We start from the raw sequence: 8,488 nt of genomic DNA, 5'->3' as shown, positions 1-8,488 counted from the left end.
ATATATATATATATATATATATATATATATATCACCTGTTAAGATACTATATAATTTGCAACTTATTTGTCTATTGTCTTCTGTCTCTTTGCATTAGTACATGAGGACATGGTTTTTGGTTTGTTCACTGATATTTCATCATTTTAAAGTGTCATCTTCTTTTGTTCTATGAAACAACAGAACATTTCTCAACCAGATTATGATGTGTGACAAAAAGTGGATTTTATACAACAACCAGTGATAACCAGCTTAGTGGTTGAACTGAGAAGAAGCTCCAAAGCACTTCCCAAAGCCAAACTTGCACCAAAAATAGGTCATGGTCACTGTTTGGTGGTCTGCTATCCATTTAATCTACTACCCACTGAAGTAGGTTTATTTCTAGGTATTTTATTCTTTTTGTTGGAATGGTGAATGGGATTCCTTCTTTAATTTCTCTTTCTTATTTTTCATTGTTACTGTATAAAAATACAAGAGATTTCTGTGTATTAATTTTTTATCCTGTGACTTCATTGACTACATTCATTGACTAGCTCTAGTAATTTTCTGGTAGCATCTTTATGGTCTTCTATGTAAAGAATCATATCATCTGAAAACAGTGAGAGTTTTACTTCTTTTCCAATATGGATTCCTTTTATTTCTTTTTCTTCTCTGATTGCTGTAGCTAGGACTTCAAAAACTGTGTTGAAAAATAGTGGTGAGAGTGGGCATGCTTGTCTTGCTCCTGATCTTAGAGGAAAGACATGTCAGTTCTTCAGGTTTTCACTATAAGAGCTGACAAAAGATTAATCTCCATAATACACAAGCAGCTCATTCAGGTCAATATCAGAAAAACAAACAACGCAATCAAAAAGTGGGCAGAAAACCTAAAAAGATATTTCTCCAAAGAAGACATACAGATAGCTAATAAGTTCATGAAAAGATTCATGTTGAGGTTTGACAGAAAACAGCAAAATTCTCTAAAGCGATTATCCTTCAATAAAAAATAAATTAATTAAAAAAAAGGATGCTTAACATAATTCATTATTAGAGAAATCAGATCAAGCCTACAATGAGATATCACCTCACACTGGTCAGAATGACTATGATCAAAAAATCTAAAAACAATAAATGTTGGAGAAGAAGTGGAGAAAAGGGAACATTACTGCACTGCTGGTGGAAATACAAATTGCTACAGCCACTACAGAGAACAGCATGGAGATTCGTTGAAGAACTAGAAATAAAACTACCATCAGTTCAGTTCAGTCGCACAGTCATGTCCGAATCTTTGCGACCCCATAAATCGCAGCACACCAGGCCTAAGGACTGATCTCCTTTAGGATGGACTGGTTGGATCTCCTTGCAATCCAAGGGACTCTCAAGAGTCCTCAACACCACAGTTCAAAAGCATCAATTCTTCAGCGCTCAGCTTTCTTCACAGTCCAACTCTCACATCCATACATGACCACAGGAAAAACCATAGCCTTGACTAGATGGACCTTTGTTGGCAAAGTAATGTCTCTTACTATCTTACTATCTAGGTTGGTCATAACTTTCCTTCCAAGGAGTAAGCGTCGTTTAATTTCATGGCTGCAATCACCATCTGCAGTGATTTTGGAGCCCAGAAAATAAAGTCTGACACTGTTTCCACTGTTTCCCCATCTATTTCCCATGAAGTGATGGGACCAGATGCCATGATCTTCGTTTTCTGAATGTTGAGCTTTAAGCCAACTTTTTCACTCTCCTCTTTCACTTTCATCAAGAGGCTTTTTAGTTCCTCTTCACTTTCTGCCATAAGGGTGGTGTCATCTGCATTTCTGAAGTTAATGATATTTCTCCCAGCAATCTTGATTCCAGCTTGTGATTCATCTAGCCCAGCGTTTCTCATGATGTACTCTGCATAGAAGTTAAAAAAGCAGGGTGACAATATACAGTCTTGACATACTCCTTCTCCTATTTGGAAAAAGATTGTTGTTCCATGTCCAGTTCTAACTCTTGCTTCCTGACCTGCATATAGGTTTCTCAAGAGGCAGGTCAGGTGGAATTTTCCACAGTGTATTGTGATCCACACAGTCAAAGGCTTTGGCATAATCAATAAAGCAGAAATCGATGTTTTTCTGGAACTCTCTTGCTTTTTCCATGATCCAGGAGATGCTGGCAATTTGATCTCTGGTTCCTCTGCCTTTTCTAAAACCAGCTGATACATCTGGAAATTCACGGTTCATGTACTGCTGAAGTCTGGCTTGGAGAATTTTGAGCATTACTTTACCAGTGTGTGAGATGAGTGCAATTGTGTGGTAGTTTGAGCATCTTTGGCATTGCCTTTCTTTGGGATTGAAATGAAAACTGACACTTTCCAGTCCTGTGGCCACTGCTGAGTTTTCCAAATTTGCTGGCATATTGAGTGCAGCACTTTCACAGCATCATCTTTCAGGATTTGAAATAGCTCAACTGGAATTCCATCACCTCCACTAGCTTTGTTGTTAGTGATGCTTTCTTAGGCCTGTTTGACTTCACATTCCAGGATGTCTGGCTCTAGGTGAGTGATCACACCATCATGATTATCTGAGATGTGAAGATCTTTTTTGTATAGTTCTTCTGTGTATTCTTGCCATCTCTTAATATCTTCTGCATCTGTTAGATCCATACCATTTCTGTCTTTATTGAGAACATCTTTGCATGAAATGTTCCCTTGGTATCTCTAATTTTCTTGAAGAGATCTCTAGTCTTTCCCATTCTGTTGTTTCCCTCTATTTCTTTGCACTGATCGCTGAGGAAGGCTTTCTTATCTCTTCTTGCTAGTCTTTGGAACTCTGCATTCAGATGCTTATATCTTTCCTTTTCTCCTTTGCTTTTCACTTCTCTTCTTTTCACAGCTATTCTAAGGTCTTCCCATATAGCCATTTTGCTTTTTTGCATTTCTTTTCCATGGGCATCCCTGTCTCCTGCATGATGTCATGAACCTCCATCCATAGTTCATCAGGCACTCTATCTATCAGATCTAGTCCCTTAAATCTATTTCTCACTTCTACTGTATAATCATAAGGGATTTGATTCAGGTCATACCTGAATGGTCTAGTGGTTTTCCCTACTTTCTTCAATTTCAGTCTGAATTTGGCAATAAGGAATTCATGATCTGAGCCACAGTCAGCTCCTGGTCTTGTTTTTGCTGACTGTATAGAGCTTCCTCATCTTTGGCTGCAAAGAATATAATCAATCTGATTTCGGTGTTGACCATCTGGTGATGTCCATGTGTAGAGACTTCTCTTGTGTTATTGGAAGAGGATGTTTGCTATGACCAGTGCATTCTCTTGGCAAAACTCTATTAGCCTTTGCCCTACTTCATTCCGTATTCCAAGACCAAATTTGCCTGTTACTCCGGGTGTTTCTTGACTTCCTACTTTTGCATTCCAGTCCCCTATAATGAAAAGGACGTCTTTTTTGGGTGTTACTTCTAAAAGGTCTTGTAGGTCTTCATAGAACCGTTCAACTTCAGCTTATTCAGTGTTATTGGTTGGGCATAGATTTGGATTACTGTGATATTGAATGGTTTGCCTTCGAAATGAACAGAGATTCTGTCGTTTTTGAGATTGCATACAAGTACTGCATTTCGAACTCTTTTGTTGACCATGATGGCCACTCCATTTCTTCGAAGGGATTCCTGCCCACAGTAGTAGATATAATGGTCATCTGAGTTAAATTCACCCATTCCAGTCCATTTTAGTTTGGTGATTCCTAGAATGTTGATGTTCACTCTTGCCATCTCCTGTTTGACCACTTCCAATTTGCCTTGATTCATGGATCTGACATTCCAGGTTCCTATGCAATATTGCTCTTTACAGCATCGGACCTTGCTTCTATTACCAGTCACATCCACAACTGGGTATTGTTTTTGCTTTGTCTCCATCCCTTCATTCTTTCTGGAGTTATTTCTCCACTGATCTCCAGTAGCATATTGGGCACCTCCCAACCTGGGGAGCTCCTCTTTCAGTATTGTATCATTTTGCCTTTTCATACTGTTTATGGGGTTTTCAAAGCAAGAACACTGAAGTGGTTTGCCTTTCCCTTCTCCAGTGGACTGCATTCTGTCAGACCTCTCCACCATGACCCGCCCGTCTTGGGTGGCCCCACAAGGCTAGGCTTAGTTTCATTGAGGTAGACAAGGCTGTGGTCCGTGTAATTAGATTGACTAGTTTTCTGTGATTATGGTTTCATTGTGTCTGCCCACTGATGCCCTCTAGCAACACCTACTGTCTTACTTGGGTCTCTTACCTTGGACGTGGGGTGTCTCTTCACGGCTGCTCCAGCAAAGTGCAGCTGCTACTCCTAAACATATACATTACCACTTGTAAAATTAGAATCTGCTGCTGCTGCTGCTAAGTCACTTCAGTCATGTCCGACTCTGTGTGACCCCATAGACTGCAGCCCACCAGGCTCCCCCATCCCTGGGATTCTCCAGGCAAGAACACTGGAGTGGGTTGCCATTTCCTTTTCCACTGCATGAAAGTGAAAAGTGAAAATGAAGTTGCTCAGTCGTGTCCGACTCTTAGCGATCCCATGGACTGCAGCCCACCAGGCTTCTCCATCCATGGGATATGCCAGGCAAGAGTATTGGAGTGGGGTGCCATTGCCCTTTCCGGTAAAATTAGATGGCCAGTGGAAATTTACTGTATGCTCCCACTGTATGACTCTGGGAGCTAAAACCTGCTGCTCCATGATAATCTAGTTGGATGGGAGAGGGTGAGAGGTGGGAGAGAGATTCAGGAGAGAGGGGACATATGTATACCTATGGTTGATTTGTGTTGATATGTGGCAGAAACCAACATAATGTAAAGCAATTATCCTCCAAATAAAAATGAATAAATAAATTAAAAAAAATCTGAAGCGAAGAAAGTTTCTGCATATTTGCTCATTATGTTGAATTCTTGATTAATTTTAGAAAGCACTGTCAGAGGTGAATCACTTTCTTTTCTGTTGCTCAGGGTTTGGCTGTAAGCTAGATTTCAGTGAATGCTTTTGAATATAATATTGATCTATAGATATTTCATTTGTGTAATGAAAAACATATCCTCACACTAGAGGAGCTAATACTTGTAAACATATCAGCACAGTGCTCAATCATTAGGCTGCCTGTGGCAATTTAGGCAAAATTTGAAGTTGAATGTCACAGTGTTTCCCATTTTAATTTTTTTATTGAATCTTGATACACTTGTTTTAAAAATCAAATTAAATTTATTATTTGACTATCTACTACTATATCATCATAGTTATGGTTTATATGAAACTTATTGAAACAATTTCTACATTTGTCTTATCTTTTAATTGACTGTAATATTTGAACTTAGGAAATGTCAAGGTTGTCCCTTACCTAGCTATAGAAAATGAATGACAAATTATGACAGCAGGAGTTGTGTACTGTATGCTCTTCTATTCAATCATGAGTAGCATGTCAGTTCTTGTCCTACTTATCATGAGAGCCACTGAATGTATATGACAGGACATATATTTGACTGTTGGAATGATGGACATCTTTGAATGTGTAGATCTGGCTGATGAGGGAAGATCATGAATGTGTAGCATCAAGGGCAGGTTTCCAGCAGTGAAAACTGAATTTCTACCTGACGCTGCACCAAGGTTCTGGGACATTTGCTCTATTATGATAGCTGACAGTTTGCATGCGTTTTAACTCTGGCAATCAGTCAACCTGCTCTTGATGGGCAATTGCCAGCAGGAACCTAATTTTTTCACATCAATTGTCACACATGTCTCTGATATTCTTATTCACCATTAACTAGATTGACGATGTTGTTTCATACAAGAAGGCAGGAAAGATTTTACTTTCTTCCTAGAAAGACACAATAATTTAGCTAAATTATATAATTAAAAAGCTAACAAGTCTTTGGAATAGACACTTAAGATGAAAATAAATGATGATATCTAATGTCACATTCTTGCACCAATCAGTATAAAATTGCTAAATTTTATTGATGTGTTGCTATTTTAGTTGTGGAACAGAGATCCATAAATGCATTTTGAAAGTAAAATCTTTCAATAATCATTTAATGCAGATGTATTTCCTTTCTTTAAATTTTAAATTCATTTGAAGTTAAAGATGGAACTTCCCAGGTGGTTCAGTGGTAAAGTATCTGCCTGTCAGGGCAGGAGACACAGGAGATGCAGTTTCAATCCCTGGGTCAGGAAATTCCCCTGGATTAAGAAATGGCAACCCACTCCAGTATTCTTGCCTGTAAAATTCCATGGACAGAGGAGCCTGGTGGGCTACTGTCCATGGGGGTCACAAAGAGTCTGAAATGACTGAGCACACACACACAAAGCTAAAGCAGATTACTTATTTCTCTGATTAAATTATTATTAAAATATAATTACATCTATTAAAAAACATATGAAAGTCTGGAAACAAGATGAGAATTGATATAATGAAGAAAATATAAATAATTTATCACAAGACAATTTTTGATAGATATTTCCAGATATAAACATGGACATGCATATAAGTTATTATTATACATGGTCATGCTAATGATATCATGCTATTTTCTTGGGCTTCAAAATCACTGGAGATGGTGACTATAGCCATGAAATTAAAAAAAATTTGCTCTTTGGAAGAAAAGCTATGATCAACCTAGACAGCATATGAAAAAGCAGAGAGATTACTTTGCCAACAAAGGTCCATATAGTCAAAGCTATGGTTTTTCCAGTAGTCATGTATGGATGTGAAAGTTGGACCATACGAGACAGCAAAAGAGACACTGATGTATAGAACAGTCTTTTGGACTCTGTGGGAGAGGGAGAGGGTGGGATGATTTTGGAGAATGGCACTGAAATATGTATAATATCATATATGAAACGAGTCGCCAGTCCAGGTTCGATGCACAATACTGGATGCTTGGGCCTGGTGCACTGGGATGACCCAGAGGGATGGTATGGGGAGGAAGGAGGGAGGAGGGTTCAGGATGGGGAACACATGTATACCTGTGGCAGATTCATTTCGATATATGGCAAAACCAATACAATATTGTAAAGTTAAAAAATAAAATAAAATTAAAAAAAAAACACCAAAAGATAAGTGAAAAAAAAAAGAAGGCTGAGCACTGAAAGATTGATGCTTTTGAACTGTGGTGTTGGAGAAAAGTCTTGAGAGTCCCTTGGACTGCAAGGAGATCAAACCAGTCAACCATAAAGGGGTCAATCCTGAATATTCATTGGAAAGATTGACGATGAAGCTGAAGCTCCAATACTTTGGCCACCTGATGTGAAGAGCTGACTCATTAGAAAAGACTCTGATGCTGGGAAAGAATGAAGACAGAAGGAGAAGAGGATGACAGAGGACAAGATGGTTGGAAGACATCACCACTCAATGGACATGAGTTTGAGCAAACTCTGGGAGATGATGAAGGATAGGGAAACCTGGCATGCCGCAGTCCATGGGGTCATAAAAAGTCAGATATGACTGAATCACTGAACAACAACAACAATCATGCTAATGGGTATTTCATTTCACCAATTTTCTCACTGTACCTTTGAGATTTTGTAATTTTAAACTTTTATAAACTAAAATTTAACATGTAACCTTGAGATTAGATGTATGAAGAAATCTTTATTACTTACCTGTGATAAATAACAAAAAAAGGAATTTCTGGGATTAGAGATATGCAATTTTAGACTTTTTGTATTTGAGGTTTAATTTCTCAGATTTTAATCTTCTAGTAGTAGAGTGTAAGAATTTCCACTTTCTCACACCAAAAGCTGTTTTTGCTTTGACCACTTAATAAATTAAGGGAAAAAAAGGACTATCATTGCTTTTTCTATTAGACTTGCTTCAGTTCAGTTCAGTTGCTCAGTCATGTCTGACTCTTTGTGACCCATGAACCGCAGCATGCCAGGCCTCCCTGTGCATCACCAACTCCTGGAGTCCACCCAAACCCATGTTCATTGAGTTGATGATGCCATCCAACAATTTCATCCTCTGTCGTCCCCTTCTCCTCCTGCCCTCAATCTTTCCCAGAAATGGGGTCTTTTAAAATGAGTCAGCTCTCCGCATCAGGTGGCCAAAGTATTGGAGTTTCAGCTTCAACATCAGTCACTCCAATGAACACCCAGGACTGATCTTTAGGATGGACTGGTTGGATCTCCTTGCAGTCCAAGGGACTCTCAAGAGTCTTCTCCAACACCACAGTTCAAAAGCATCAATTCCTTGGTGCTCAGCTTTCTATATAGTCCAACTCTCACATCCATACACGACCACCAGAAAAACCATAGCCTTGACTAGACGGACCTTTGTTGGCAAAGTAATGTCTCTGCTTTTTAATATGCTGTCTAGGTTGGTCATAACTTTCCTTACAAGGAGCAAGTGTCTTTAATTTCATGGCTGTAATCACCATCTGCAGTGATTTTGGAGCCCAGAAAAATAAAGTCAGCCACTGTTTCCACTGTTTCCCCATCTATTTGCCATGAAGTGATGGGACTGGATGCCATGATCTTAATTTTCTGA

This window comes from Bison bison, unplaced genomic scaffold (assembly GCF_000754665.1).
Source record: "Bison bison bison isolate TAMUID 2011002044 unplaced genomic scaffold, Bison_UMD1.0 scf7180017864489, whole genome shotgun sequence".
NCBI classification, from domain to species: domain Eukaryota; kingdom Metazoa; phylum Chordata; class Mammalia; order Artiodactyla; family Bovidae; genus Bison; species Bison bison.
This window is presented reverse-complemented; position numbering follows the sequence as displayed.